Source organism: Embiotoca jacksoni, unplaced genomic scaffold (assembly GCF_022577435.1).
Source record: "Embiotoca jacksoni isolate LCO1_2020_lvr unplaced genomic scaffold, fEmbJac1.0.p SCAF_31, whole genome shotgun sequence".
NCBI classification, from domain to species: Eukaryota; Metazoa; Chordata; class Actinopteri; family Embiotocidae; genus Embiotoca; species Embiotoca jacksoni.
Window position 1 is genome coordinate 2,081,623 of NW_027185383.1, and position 16,208 is coordinate 2,097,830.

Consider the following 16,208-nt stretch of genomic DNA (forward strand, 5'->3'; position numbering starts at 1 on the left):
AATGAGACCATACTTCACACACTTGCCTTTGAGGGGCTCTCTCTCTCTGTGTGTGTGTGTGTGTGTGTGTGTGTGTGTGTGTGTGTGTGTGTGTATTCACTTAGTATGTATATATTAACATGTTTATGAGTGGCTACACATGCATGTTTGAGGTAGTGTGTGTGTGTCACCTCTGACCTTGCCTCCACCCACATCCCATTCCGTCTCATTAAATATGTATATCTTATCACACAACCCTCTCACGAAGCCTCTCTCTCACACCTATTTGCATTCAGTAAATTCTTGCAGGCGACAGTGACAAGGTAGTAGTGAGAGACAGAGAAACAGAACATCAGCCTTTTAATAGAGGATGAGAGACTGCAAGGAAAGGAATAATGTAGATGAAGAAACATAGTGAGCTAGAGACCATTTTTAAGTGAACAGTGTCAATCATGTCGAAGTAGAGAACTTTGCATTTTTCCTTCCTCTCCTCTCCTCTCCTCTCCTCTCCTCTCCTCTCCTCTCCTCTCCTCTCCTCTCCTCTCCTCTCCTCTCCTCTTCCCTCCTCTATCTGTCACACTGTGTCTTCCTCTGTGTCTTTGTGTACAGTGAGTCTTGATCGAATCTGACCTAATGAGAATGATGTGCTACAGTGATAAAACACAGCTGTGGCCTCCTGTAAAACACCAAGCATCCCTAGCATTAATTATTGACGGGGCCGGGCCGCTGCTGGAGGGGTTTACAAGGGAGGAAACCATTACACTGACCGCCGGCATAGTTAATCACTACTGGACACTGAATGTTCACACAAAGTGGAGCGTGTGTCCAAAACACACAGGGTTTTTAGATATCTTACCAGTTAATTGATGAAAATGATGACAGAAAAGTAATCAGCAAGTCCTTGCCAGTTATTGCCAACACTCGGGTGTGTGGTATTACTTGGTGACATTAGGAATAAGCTCGTATGAGACTTTTATCATGTTAGCCTGCACAAAAGCCTGCTTTATGTTACTTTGGTAGACATACGCTCACACAAAATGTTCTTCAAATATGCACATCAGATACATTTTAATCAGATATATGATCAAGTATACAATTAAATAGAATATATTACCCACTGTCTAATTTTTTTGTAAACCAAATGCTCATTGCAAGGGTGATTAGATCTATAAATTGCCTATTAGGCCTCAAAATGAATTAATTTCCTTTGGAAATATGGCACAGTACTGAACACTGCTGAGGTTTTGGTCACATTTAAAGATAATAACATCTCTGATATAAATCTGACCTCTACTCAAGAAGTTCATCTCAGCTTGATCCATGCTGAAGAATAATCTCTCATCCAGCAGGTTCAAGTTGATCATCTTTTACAACACACAAATGCAAACATACTCTACATACACCAAGGTGACAAGCAGCAGGGGCAAAGCCACAATCGATGGCCAAACCAGGGAGTCAGCTCTGTGTGTGTGTGTGTGTGTGTGTGTGTGTGTGTGTGTGTGTGTGAGAAAAGCCAAAGCCAAAACAATGGCCCATCAGATTGAAACTGACTTCACCTTGTATCTTTTGGCCCCGGCTTGCGACAATAGATTGGACAGGAAATCCAATGGCAAGCTGAGAGACAAGGAGAGCAGGAGAGGGGGATGGAGGAGCTGAGGAAGAAAACAGATTACCAATATGATGCTGTTTTTTAGGTGTATGCGTGTGAACATATAAATTACCGTGTCTTGGTAATGCATGCGTGTCTGAGAACATGTGTTTATTTTATTGCGTATTTATTAAGAATGTGTATTTACTTAAAGTTTTGGACAGGATTTGCCGTCCAGGTGTGCGCATGTGTGTTTGTGAGTGAGCATGAATGTGTGTGGGTGTGTTTGTGTGGCGGGTGACCTGGCCCATTTTAATCTGTGGCAGAGAGAAGATGTGGTGAAAACCATTATCACCGTCTCCCTGTCGCTGATAACAGCCCGCTAATCTGTTTGCTGGAGGTATTGAACAAATGCATTTGTGCCACGGACGGACAGGCAGAGAGGAGAGAGACGGGATGAATGGGGAGACAGGAGCTGGTGTGTGTGTGTGTGTGTGTGTGTGTGTGTGTGTGTGTGTTTGTGTTTGTGTTTGTGCATATATGGGGGGAAGGGGAGGAGGGATGTCAGAGGGGGCTGATGAAAAATGAGAGGATGAGGAGGTTGGGAAAACTTCCCCGACAGCAGTGGCCTCCTCGTGACAAAAAGGAAGGAGGGAGAGATGAGGGAGGAGAATGAACGAGAGGTAAAGACAACGTGGGGAGATGGAAGAAACAAATTGGAGTAATGACAGAGACAGATGAAAAGAAATGAGAAAGAGAAAAACTTGATGAAAAAAGGGGAAACAGTAAAGAGAGAGGAGAGAGAAATCAATGGCACCAGAGTGTCCTGTGATAAGGAACAAGAGAAAAAACAGAGAAGGTGCTCAAATTGGTGAGTGCATTTTGAGATTGAGGTGTTGGATCAAACAGGAGATCGTTTGGTGACTCACACCTGACCTGGGCTTTATGTTTGACTGATGCTGGTAAATGTCAATGATGTAGATAATAATAATAATGCCTTTTTCAAATACAGTACTGGAAGTTTTCTTTTGTTTTTGAGTCCTGAAACTCCAAACTGTCAGTCCATTAATGTGTCCAGACGCTGGAGAGACACCGTCAAAGTAACATTTCTCTCAATACAAAGGAAGGGAAGAGTAGATCAACAAGGTTTTAATAGGTGGCAACATTTTTGATTTTTACCTTTAAAACTTGCACCAGCTCACATCCTTTATTATTTTGTTTTCACGGGTTCAGTATGGTTTCTGGGCTCCTGACCAAAACCACTGATATACAGTATGAAGGTTATAACAGGTCATACAGGTTATAACAAAATTTGCCATTGCACTCTGGCACTATTTGCATTCAAGACAACTTTATAGTAAGTGTAGTGGAAAGTTGCTGTGAACCTGTTTTTGTGTCATATAAGTAGTTTATACACTCCTGTTATGGCTCATATTTAGAGGGTAGAGTGGAAAGACATATATGGTCCTTCAAGTTGGGGGACTTGTGTTTTACAGTCAGTTTGGATGAAGAAGTCTCTGCTCTTTTAAGGGGTTGTCAAACAATTAAAGGTGAAAAGAGGATTCTGCTTGGAGAGCAAGTCCCCCTTTAACTAAGACATACATGACCATTGGACCTGAGTTAATTCTACAATAGAAAAAGCTTAGCACATAAGGACGAGGTTGGAGTGGTGGAGGGAGCTGTGGAAGTTGGCATGAGTGAATCAGCAGAGCAGTGCTGTGAACACTAAATACCCACCTCAATTTTCAGGTACAAATGGATTAAAAAACTGATGAAATATTAGGAAAAATAGAGCTGGACGATAGTTTTCTGCCTCTAATCTCACCATAGTCGTTTCACTGTGCCGCTGACTGAACCGTTTGTCACTCGAAGCTGGTGTTGGTTGGAGGGAGGGTTGGCTGGTATTGCAGGCCCTGGGGCGAGCAGTTAACCTGAGCTCAGAGACCCTTTGCTGTGAAATGTAGAATATTGTAGAGGTGTAAAAGGAGAGAATGGGTGCGACAGAGAGGGGTTGTAACTCCCCAAACAGCATGTCAAACACAAGGAAGGACATGCACCTGTTTTCACCTCCTTCTGTCTCTTCATCCTCCTTTAAATCTGCCTTTAATATCTCTTGTTCTTACGTGCTGTGTTCAGATTGTTCACTCTAAGCACAGAGAGCTGTTTGCTATTGATACATGTTGGACAATTTGGATGTTACACTGCTCCATGATTATGTGCCGGACATTCATAATTATTACCTTATTTCGCATAAACCAACATCAAAACATCTGAACCTAATGTGCGAGGCCATGGACACAAATGTTGGTATTTTTGGATAAATTCATGTTGGAATTGACATATCTCTTCTCTTGTTGAAATAAAACAATGAAAACAATACAAATCTACACATGTAACTTGATTTACAACATCCTTTAGGTGTTCTGTATTCACTTACAAACGCACAATGGGGAACTGCAGTTGTTATGCTATTGTATACTAATGTTTAATATATTCGTTGGGAATGAGCGTTACCTTCACATTCTTTTATTAGCTCACATGCGCATATGTCATAAGCAAGCTACTTAAAGGTTCCCAAAGGAAGAAGTATTTCTGAAGTGTTGCTGCTCAGTTTGAGGAGGAGACGAATCATTGCATTGACAAGTATTACACTCAAGCATTCTCCACAGATACAAAATAATCCCTGTAGCTAGCAGCTAATGTTAACACCTAACATGTTGTAACAGCTCTTCTTCCTCTTGTTCTGGACCTCCAATAATACTTTCACAATAAGTCGATCGATGAAGGCTACAGCCTCTGTACAGTATATGTTGGTGTGGCTTGCAACAATTTTGTAATATATCGTGAATGAGATTTACAAGTGAGAATTAAAACATTACGAATGTGTGCATTCATTATAAAATGGACTGCATAGCAGATAAATGAACAATCCACAACCACAGACAGAAACAGTCTTTAAAATCATATTCTTGCTCTGCATTTCCACTTCATCCAGTTTCTATCCTGTCTTACTCTCTCTGTCTGTCAGTGTCTCTCACTCTCTTGCGTCATCTCTTCACCCCTCTCTCTCCTCTCCCTCCCTCCTGCTGTGCTGAGGCCCTGGGGCACCATCCGGCTGCACCGGCTAACCCTTGTATAAGTTTCCAATTGCAATTCCTGCTGGATTATGGCATGGTGGTGACGAGGGGACATTTCCTCTCTGATTATATATTTGATTCAATGGCATGATTATTGGAGCAATGTCTGTGTGTGAGTGTGTGAGTGTGTGTGTGTGTGTGTGTGTGTGTGTGTGTGTGTGTGTGTGTGTGTGTGTGTGTGTAGATGGAAAAGGTGATGATGTTGAGTGGGGACAGAGACCTTGACCTCACCCAGGGAACAATGGACATTCCCGCACTTTCTCTCTGCACACACACACACACACACACACACACACACACACACACACACACACACACACACACACACACACACACACACACACACACAGTTGTGCAGTGTAACAGTGCAAACAGATACATACTTGTTCCATCCCCCAAAATCCATGCTTGCAAATTGCTGTGCTTACACACACACACACACACACACACACACACACACACACACACACACACACACACACACACACACACACACACACACACACACACACACACACACACACACAGCCCTCTCCACCCTCTAGCCCTGAGGTTAGGGGCTGGAGATGGCAGACATGGAGATTGGTTTTTAGTTAAATGTCAGTGGAGGTGAAAGTACTGCCCAAAGGCAACTGTGTGTGTGTGTGTGTGTGTGTGTGTGTGTGTGTGTGTGTGTGTGTGTGTGTGTGTGTGTTGCTGTCTTTGTCATTCTCTCTGTCACTCGATCTCTTTCTTGCTCCCTGTTTCTTGGAACAGTTTCTATCTTTCTTTCGCTGCCTTTTGCTCTTGCATTGTCTCTTTTGCTCTTACTCAGTTTATTTCGTTGCCCTCCATATCTTCCTTGTTGTCGCTCTGTCTCTGTTGTCTTTCCTTCCATAAGAAAGTTCCTCATTGCTCGTTGATGACAGCGGCAAAGGAGGAGGTCAGGATTCTGGTTTGAGGTGGATGGATGGGTTAACAAAACACTGGACTTTAATACAGGAGTCCGCTGTTTGTTTCTTGTTTTAAACTGATTGTCAATGCTTATGGTTGATTATGATGACTGTTCCATAACCTAAATCACGTTTAGCATTGTAACTATGGCAACGAAGGTCCTCAATTTTAAGCCAAACCGTGATCTTTGCGGGAACCTAAACGTGTTGTTTGTGAGCTTAAACCTGACCAAACAGAGGAAAAAAAAATATCTGTGCTCTCTTACACTCCTATTGGTCATATTCAATTACAACTTAATGCATATTAAGTTATCATGATGTGAAGATAATCCAGCACAACAAAGCTAAGGTTTGATGTTAAACGCTAGACTCATTCATATATTTTTGTGTCTCATTATTAGTAAATATGTGTTTGTATTGATGCAATGTGTTAACATTGGCATAATATGATGAGAAATGGAATCATAAATAATATGATTTAAGCCGGTACCAGTGTCACAGTGAACGTGTGTTAGAGGCGACGGATCATTAAACAAGGAAAGTACTCTGCATAATGCACATGAAAGTCACATTGAGTTGAATCATAAGACCGTAGAATAGTGCTCACTGTGCTTTGTTTGGCAGCTATTAACGTAGAAGAAGAAAACTGGCTGATAATAGTTACCTGGATATTTCATTTTAATATGTGATGACCGGTATGATCTGTACATATAAACATATTCAACAGAGGAGCTGCAAATTCTAAAACAGCGGTTGATGAAGTTTCAACTAATCCCAACAAATTGTAAAAAGTAATTTTAGCCTTATTGACATATGACATAAATATACTGTAGATGTTTTTTGGTGTGTGATGGCTGCAGGTGTCATCCTTTTTTTCATTCTCTTAAAGTCACATGAATTATTAATTGCTATAATAATATTATTTTTCAGCACCAAACCTCAAACCTATTTAATCAGCAGGTAGCTGGTGAAGTCAGGGAGCATTTAGCTGATAACTAAACCAGAAACTGAACCAGATGGTGAATATTGGTCTTTAAATGAAATGTGTTCTGGATCTGTAAATCATCTGGATCCTTATATGCCTTCACTACTATCACAGCAGAATATTTCAACTTTATCGGGTTGACCAGGTAGTTACTTGCGATGATACTCTCCTTAGTGTGCTGTCTCCTGAGAACCCACCCAGAAGATGTGACCATAACCGCCTTAGCCTTTTCATTTCCAATGAATATGAACCGAAGAAGGAGGAAGAGATATCTGACTGATGTCTGACTCAGTTTGTTCCCACCAGCAGAGATTTGACAGCTAGATCATGCCAACAAACTCAGCATGGAAATGTCTTCAGAAAGTTGGCATCCTGTCCAGAGTAAATATTTGAATACTTGCGCATGTTTGTGTGTGCGGCCTGTCCTGTTTAAAGCCAGATGTGTCAATCAGCTTGCCATGGCACTTGTCACTCGGGTATTCACAGCACCAGACCCAGAGGGATCACTCACACACACACACACACACACACACACACACACACACACACACACACACACACACACACACACACACACACACAAACTGGTATTCAGAGATCATGTCCTGAAGGGTTGTTATTGTCCTAACGTGATCCGTACGTTGTCTGTCTACCAATCTGATCACACGGACCACTAAGCCACCACACTGCCCCTAACTATGTGTGTGTTTACTGCATGAGTGCTGACTGACAGCTGTCAAAAAGCCTGAGAAGCAACAGACCGTATGCACTGTGTTGGGTTTCTGTGTGCCAATGCCCTGTATGGCTGATTCATTGTGTGCGTGTGTGTGTGTGTGTGTGTGTGTGTGCGTGTGTGTGTGTGCACGCCTCTAGACAAAAGAAAAGGTCATTGTCTGCTCGCAATTCGACTGTTGCGCTGCTACACTGGACTGATGTCACACACATTCAGAGGAGCAGTGATTGCAGCAGATGGTGTTTGTTAAACTGGGATCATGTATGCACATGCTCACACCTGCTGGTGTGGACACATACATCACTGCCTGGGGTTTCACCAGGCTTCCCAAAATGCATCATGCCTATTGTCAGTAGTGATGGCAGCGCTGAGACTCTCACACATAAGGAGAGACAGGGGCTGGTTTTATGTCTTTGTTTTAACAAATTCAGATCAACTTCAAAACTATTCATGTTCCTGTAAAGATACAAAACAAAAATTAAAACAAATTTCCAATACCGAGCTCGGATAAGCAGTTAAAAAAATAACAGCGGACGTCACTGTTGGTTGCTGCTTGATTTTAGGCAACACAAGAGCTTTGGTTTAGGTGAAGGAAAGACTGTGGTTTTGGTTAAATGTAAATTACCTTAACACCTTAGTGCCTAAACATTTCCATAAAAAGTTGAATAGGCTCGTGTTGTTCTTCATGCATCATTAGATATTTTGGCGAGAAACATTTGTTTATCCACATATTTGTGACTTCCCAAAGCTTTAAACTATCAAAAGCTGTTAAAGGCAAATAAATAATAATTAAAAATACAAATTTGCACAAAAAAATGCAAGGTGAAAATTCACATTCAGTCTGAAACCACTGTAATGTGGTAACTATGCTAAAATCCATGCTAAATAAATTCAAACACACCTGAATTGTCAGAATTTGCACAGATCTTCAGAACATTAATAAAGCAAATAATTTCATATATTACTTTGTCATGTTTATTCCATCATATTAAAAAAAACCTCTAAGCTTCAGTCTTATGATGCACACCACTCTGCCATCTTTACTGAGTTGTTGTTGTCAGACTCTCAAATTTGTTCCACTTGCCTCACTCTGCAGTGTCCATTAAAGCACCATGGGAGCTGAATGGCAGAAGAGAGCAGGCAAGGCAACAAACGAGCCAATTTGGAGACACAAATGTCCTGGCTTTACACTTTCCCATAGTTAAACCCTCCAACAACACACAGAAGCAGAGAGTGAGTGTGACATTAGTGGTTTGGAGTGTATCCCTGCAGACCAGTGGGCTGCCTTTTGGCATGTGTGTATGTGTGTGTGTGTATGTGTGTGTTTGTGAGCGTTGTCACAGTTAGTAAGTTAGACCATAAATGCACAAAATAAAAATGTCCATAACTCTCGAAAATACTCACAAACTCGTTTTTGCACAGGACAATGTGCTTAAATAAGAAACAAAACTACTCATTAGTTGTCACTCATTGGAGAGGAACAGTCATTAACGGTAGCATTGATTCATTGCACTACTTATACTTCTCACTGACTCTTTGTACTTATTTCTAACTCCTGCTAATTTGAAATGCTAATTAATATCTCTACTTGTGATACAAGTAATGTAAGATTCATACAGCTATTATAGATTTTACCTTATTTTTGTTTGTACTTTTTGATTATGAGAGATTTTCTGTCGAACTACTGAGTGCAGACAGGTCAAAGTTGAACCAAGAGGTCAGCCTGTAACCTGCAGGAGATATTTACAACAGACGGGGTAAAATGTTTGAGTGTTTTTGACTTCCTTTTCTCTTTCATATAAATTTGGCAAAGCTGGTGGTGTGTTTAAAGGCCGTGCACACCAGTGGTCAACACACACAGTGGGTTTTATTTGTTCAAAAATAAAAATGTAGACTGTTGACTGTGAACATAGACAGATTTATGCATCCCTTCTGAGCAAATCAGCCATATTAAGTGGAAACACACGGGTAGGTGAATTTATCTTCACATCTGTCGCTTTGGGAGGTGCAAAAAACATCAGACTCAAATTCACCATGGATTTTAATGTGTTACAGTTTGAGTCAAATAAAACCAAGAGGGCGGTGGAAGCACTCAAACCATTTGGGTTGGTTGCTATGGAAACCCACAAACATGAAATAGGTGCATGTTTGAATCAGATGAACTAAAAATAAAGAGGAGCAGCTTACAACTAGCAAAATAACAGATAGAAAGTTTGTTTGTTCTGATAAAGTGTGTTGAAAACAAACATGTACTGCTACCATTTCAAAAACAGTTATTACAAAATTCACACGTTATAGCTCCATAAAACACCAACAACAAAGCCATCGTCCTGCCTCCTGCACTAAAAGATTATTCTTTGTCTGCTGGAACAAGCTTCTGGGACGATTCATGGGAAAACTCTCCAAATATGCAAATTTAAATATGCAAACAACAATTTAGAGCAATTTGTAACATTTTTACTGATGATGACGTACACGATTAACAAGTTATGAAGACATTCTTTAAAAGCCCGTCTGATCATCATGTTTCTGGCCACATCTGAATTATTTTTTAGCGATGTAACAACATTACCATATCGATTAACAATCAACTGATTAATAGCTAAAAACACGCAAAACACAATCCAGCTGTACAAAACTGTAATTTCCCTTTTTAAATGCCCCAAAGTCCAAAAGCAGCAACCCTTCCAGCCGTGCTCCTGCCAACATGGCGGCTGCCTGATGAATGGCCATCCCTTGTGCCTATAAACAACAACCTCTCTCTCACATACACTCACACTCACACACACAGAAGACGCTCTGCGCCCCATTCTAGCCCACTAATTCCTATTCATTTAAAACAGTCACCAGGGCACAGCGTAGCCCAGCCCGGCCCCAGACACCAGCCATTCATTATTCAGCTGCTTGCTTTATGAATGGCTTACAGGTGGATGCTACAACAGCAACAGAGAAACACTGCTCATCAATCACAACACATACACTTACACACATTCTTTTTGAGTTGTTTTTTTTAAGAGTACACAGCCTGAAGATGCAGAGCGCTGTGCGCTTGTGTGTGTCCATGAACCGGTGGGCGCAGTGTCGTCAATTTCCCTCCGTGCACTTTCTCTTGCTGCTGTTTAATTAGTAATGAGAACAAATATTTGTTTGCTCCAACATACGGGAGGGGAAGAAGGAGAGAGAGCAAGAGACAAAAACCCAGCAGACTAAATTAGTTTCCCGACGTTTTCTGTCACAAACAAGCTTCCGTGCTGTTGTTCTGTCTCCACAGGCAGCAGGTGACAGAGATGGCCACTATATTTAGTGTGTGTATGTGTGTGTGAACCAACACCAAAGCACAGGGCAGCTGTTTAACATAGTCAGTGGTATAACTAATAGATCACACAGTGTTACATTTGTCAACATGACACTTTCTCCTATATTGAGTTTCACTCCAGGGGTTTCTCTGTTTCTGTTCCTCCCTCTTTGTGTTCTTCATCCTCCTCCTCCTCCTCCTGCTCTCTACCTCTCTTTTGGTCCATGTCTACTATTTCTAACCTCTGCAGTCTTTCCTCTGCATATCATGACTCAGACTCCACACAGCGCGGGAGATCAGCCGACCAGAACAATGCACCGGTATGGTCAGGACGTACAACACACTCTCTCACAAACCATGATGAATGACAAGATAGCCTGTGTGTTCTCTGAGAGTTTTGTCATGTTGTACTTCAGCTGCTCCCTCTGTGGAACTACAAGATGCTGCTTGGAAGGCCATTTTTTATTTTTTATTATTTTTTTTTTTTTTCATCTCTGTCTATCTTTGCTGCAACATGAATCTAATTTCTTAGGAAGTAACAGAAGTATATTGCAGTAACATTGGTTATGGTATACAATGTCTGCAATTGCCAAAGTATTTGTATAGGTTTTAATATATTTCAAAACTAACTTGCTACAATAGTTTGTTGGTACTTATACAATAAGGTCATTTCAATGCATTCTTTGAAATCAAATTGAAATACAAATTTGAATATTTTTCTCCGATGAGCTAGTAACAATCAAGTTTGTAGGCCCTCAGGAGTTCTCCAACTTTCTGTCGTTCCATAAAATTGTGGGATTTGCAAATGGATATTGAAAGAACCAAGGACCAACCATAAAACGATTGTGTCTTTACATCGAAATGTCACAACCTGGTAAATACTCACATCTTGGTCCTCGTTACCTACAAAGTTTAAGAATTAGATGGGTTGTACCCTACTGGTTAAGTAGTTTCATGGAGAATAGGTATCAATACGTACAAATAAGTAACTTTGATTCATAATTATTGAAGGTTACTTGTAGATCCCTCAGGGCTGGGCAATGAGATTATATGTTGTTTCAGGTACGTTGGATTTTGCCATACTTTGGGCCATCTGCAAGTAAACCTGAGCAGAATTAGTAGAAAGAAACGAATATGAGAGTAACTGATTCAAGTCACAGGTTATAATCAGAGCGTAGGAACTCGTGCATTGTGTAGTGATAACAATGCAGAGACGCACTTCAGTTTCACAACATTTTTAACAATCTTAAAACTCTGACTAAATTGTAAGTGTGTTCAACTGTTCAACAAAAAAAATGTATAGAATAAAATTTGATCTCAGTATTGGTGGAGCTCACTGTGTGTACATTCATGTGTGTTTTGTGTAAAATTGTATGTGTGTGTGAGAGAGACAGTGGTGGTATTGCAGCCATGATTGATGGCTCTTTCTCTTTGTTCCAGATGTTTCCACTTCGCTTGTCTTTCACAGCCAGGCCTCTGATTCTGTTTCCACACTGTCACTCACTCACCTCAATATACGCACACACGCACACACGCACACACGCACACACGCACACACACACACACACACACACACACACACACACACACACACACATAAACTTTGATTCTGTTTCCAGTTCGTCAGTCACGCAGATACACACTAAGATATGAAAGCAGTCTGTGACAGCGCATCTAACGGTGCTCTCAACAGACACACACACACACACACACACATACACACACACACACACACACACAGTGTTGGTGTTTATTTTCCCCAGCTGACCTCTTGAAGAAAATAGCTTATTTCAGGTTGTGCTGTGTTTGTAGTCAGTGTGGCAGGTAGACGGAGATATAAAGATTCTGGTTAGCATATATGTCTAGATGTGTATGTGCACATTTATGTGTGTTTGATTGGGTGTGAACACATATATCTGGACTTTTACAATAACATTGAGGGTGTATTTCTGATCGTATAGCTGTGGTTGTAAAAATGAAAACCTCAGGCCCTAATAAGAACCCTATCTTGCTCATGTTGTTGGTAATATCAACACATAGGATATCTGTTAGATGATCAGAGTCCACTAAGGAAACACACACACACACACACACACACACACACACACACACACACACACACACACATACGCACACAAACACACATAGAAGAAGAGCATGGAAACACAGAAATGTCCCAGCCAGTGAACTCAGGATTGTCCTGTGGGGACACAACACATTAGATTGAAAAACAAACAACAATCCCACAGTTAAAAGCGTTAAAGACATTTTAAAAGGTCTGCAAGTCTTAATACTCAAAATGACCCATTTGTTTTTCTGATCTGGTTTTTGTGCGGTGCTTCAGATGTAAGTGATATAAGCTCTATGGTTAAGATTTGGGGATGATTGTTATCATAGTTTAAAGAAACTGACTGTGGTATCAAAACTTGTATTTAATCTCAAATAAAACATGCTTTTATCGTCCACCCATTCATTCGACCACTCCTATCGCCTCTCGACGACTGTAAACAGTGAGCCTTACATTCTGCTTAATCAGGATACATTTATGGTTCTTTCTACACTACAATGCACAACAAATGCTGCTGTAACACTTCTCTGTGTGTGAAGTTGTATAGAACTGGAACTGAGCTTTACAGTGAACCTGTTTAACTTTAGTAGTGTATAAGTGTTGTTACAGTGATCCTTTGCTTTGCTTGTTGTGTATCAGTTAGAGAGTAACCAACCCCTAAAAATGCAGCCAGCTGTGAGGTTTAGATAACATACGGGACTAACTACCTGCACTCACTCACACCGCGCACACACACACACACACACACACACACACACACACACACACACACACACACACATGCACCATGATTCATAACCCAGTGTGCTGCCTTTTGACACAAAGGCAATAGGAGCAGCAGCCTGTACAAGCCTGGACTTTTATTCCTTTCAATTTGTCTTGCTTAAAAAACAAACCGGCCGTGAGCCGCTGAATAAATAAATAAAGCTGTAGGTGCTGAGGGAGGGAGAAAGGATGGATGAATGGTCCTGTCTGAGCAGTGAGAGGAGGTACCAGTGGGGCAGACCTACTTCGGAGAAGAAAACCAGAGTTTTTTTGTCAGTGTGTGCATATTGGAAATTGGAATATCACATAATATAGGTGTCATTTGTTTTGTTGGCATATACGCGGGTGTGCCATATCATGGTACAGTATGTGTATGTGTTGTTTTTTTTTACATGTGTACATAAGTGTCTGTGTGTATGCATGTCTTTATTTGCATTTATATTTGTATTTGCATTTGTAGGAGCTTTAAGCAGCTCCTTCAGTGGCAGACTGCTGCACCCTCAGTGCAGGAAACAGTTCTACCGCAGGTCGTTTGTTCCGACCGCTGTTAGACTTTTCAACACCACCATAAAATAATGTGGCACTGTTCATATTCATTTAATTTCATTTTATTGCACTGGTCACCTTTTTGTTCTTTCTATGCTGCTGTGATGACCGAATTTCCCCAATGTGGGATCAATAAAGTCAAAAATCTAAATCTAATCTAATCTAATTTGCACGAATGTGAGTTCTGCAAAAACCTGTGCTTTTCAATATGTGAATTCATAGCTTTCTGCATGTGTGTCTGTCTGAGCAGGGGCTTCCTGGCCTGTTGGTGATCACATGTTGTATATGCAGCCACAACGTCTCATCTATCAGATCCCATTCCCTCATAGACAAACACAGAAAGAAAAGAATGAAAACAAATACAAAGACTGTACTGTTCGTTTTCTCATCGTCCCATTTTGGGTACTTGTTTATGTGTTCTGCTGTTTCCTGTATAAAGAGGCTATTTTGCAAAGAAAGCTGGTGAATGCAAACAAACCACAGTCGTGCATATTAGTGATACTTTAAACCAATCAGGGCATAGTTGTGTCATCACAGAGGGGTTTCTCAGTCTGTGGAACTGGAGGAAACCAACTGCTGAACCTGACTCAGAAAACTGCAGCCGCTTTACTTCCACGAGGTTTTAATGTGACAACATGATGTTTTTCACCACAAACAAAAGTCAGACAACATTTTGACCCATTATGCAATGTTGTAAACCCAGCATATTTGAAGTCAAGTAAGTCCTGTTTAGACTGCATGAAGTTGAACTGTCTGTATGGCTTTGGCTCGAGGAACTGAACTTTTGGGCACATCCCCAGTGGTTTCATTCTTCAGTTGCCACTCGGCTCCAGCCTGCACGCTATGATTTTGTTATTCTGCCTTTTGTCGCGCATTTAGGGTCCTTCACCTTCTTGTGACCTGTAACAATGCTTTTCTGAAGAGTTCCTCTTTTCAAAGGTCACCAGCCACTGCAATTTTAGCACCTCGTGAGAGCAGTTTTCTTTCTATGTATGAATAAAACCTAAGCTGAGATAATAACAGATGTGCAAGTTCAGTAAAATGAATCCTCAATGTGTTTTTCTCTGGCAATTCAGTTGTGATTTGTGAACATGAACAACTTTCCCCTCGAGGGGTTCGGTGGACGTGGGAATCATTACTTAACAGCAAGTACAGCAAACACATTGAATATTTCATTGCTCCTCCACCTCCTCTAATCTCTACTCCATCTTTTTGCTCCCTGGACTGCCCTGTCCTTTAAATACACACTTTTCTGACAACAACACAGCATTGATTCTGACCAGCACACACACACACACACACACACGCACGCACGCACGCACGCACACTGAATAGTCCAAGTGGAAACCCAGGAGATTGTTCTGTTAGAGGTGGATTAAGAGGGGGGCATGGTACACTGTGTGTGTGTGTGTGTGTGTGTGTGTGTGTGTGTGTGTGTGTGTGTGAGGGGTCGGGGGGCGGTTGGCCAGGCCAATAAAGGGAGTATGTTTTATGACAAGTGAAACGAGCCCAGTGAGAAGCTGTCCAGTTCAATACCTCATCACATGCCACGCCAAATTGTGCTGTGTTGACACACACACACACACACACACACACACAAAACAGCTGATGTATGCGGTCCAAAGCTCATTTTATGGCAAATTGTCCATTCATGATGACAGTCACACTGAGGTACTCATACTGCTCACAGCACATTGAGAACGCATATGTTTCTTGCCCTAAACAACACAATTGTTGCTCCCCGCTACATTTGCCTCTCTGATACAACTTCCTGTTCCCCAAAAACTTGACAAACTTTGACGTGCAGACTCTGCTCATGTTTAAGCTGCATGTAGAAATTGCAGATGGGCCAGACCACATCACAAAAACATGCAACTCAAGTGCTGTTTTGCATAAAGTGACATAAGTTGTAATACTTACTGAAGGTTAAAGCTCGCCCCTGCTCTGTGTACGGTGCTGCGTACTGTTCATGTGCAAAAGGAGCGGTTTTAGCATTTTTTTTTTTATCCATCCTCAGAAGAACGCAGGTATGCCATTTGCAACAAAGCTAACATTAGAGCTCCTTCCATTGATGTTTGATTGAACTCAGATCAGTACTCATAGAGGGCCACTTCAGAATAGTCCAATGTTTTGTTCTGAGACATTCCTGTGTGTTTTCAGCTGTGTTTTGGCTTATTATT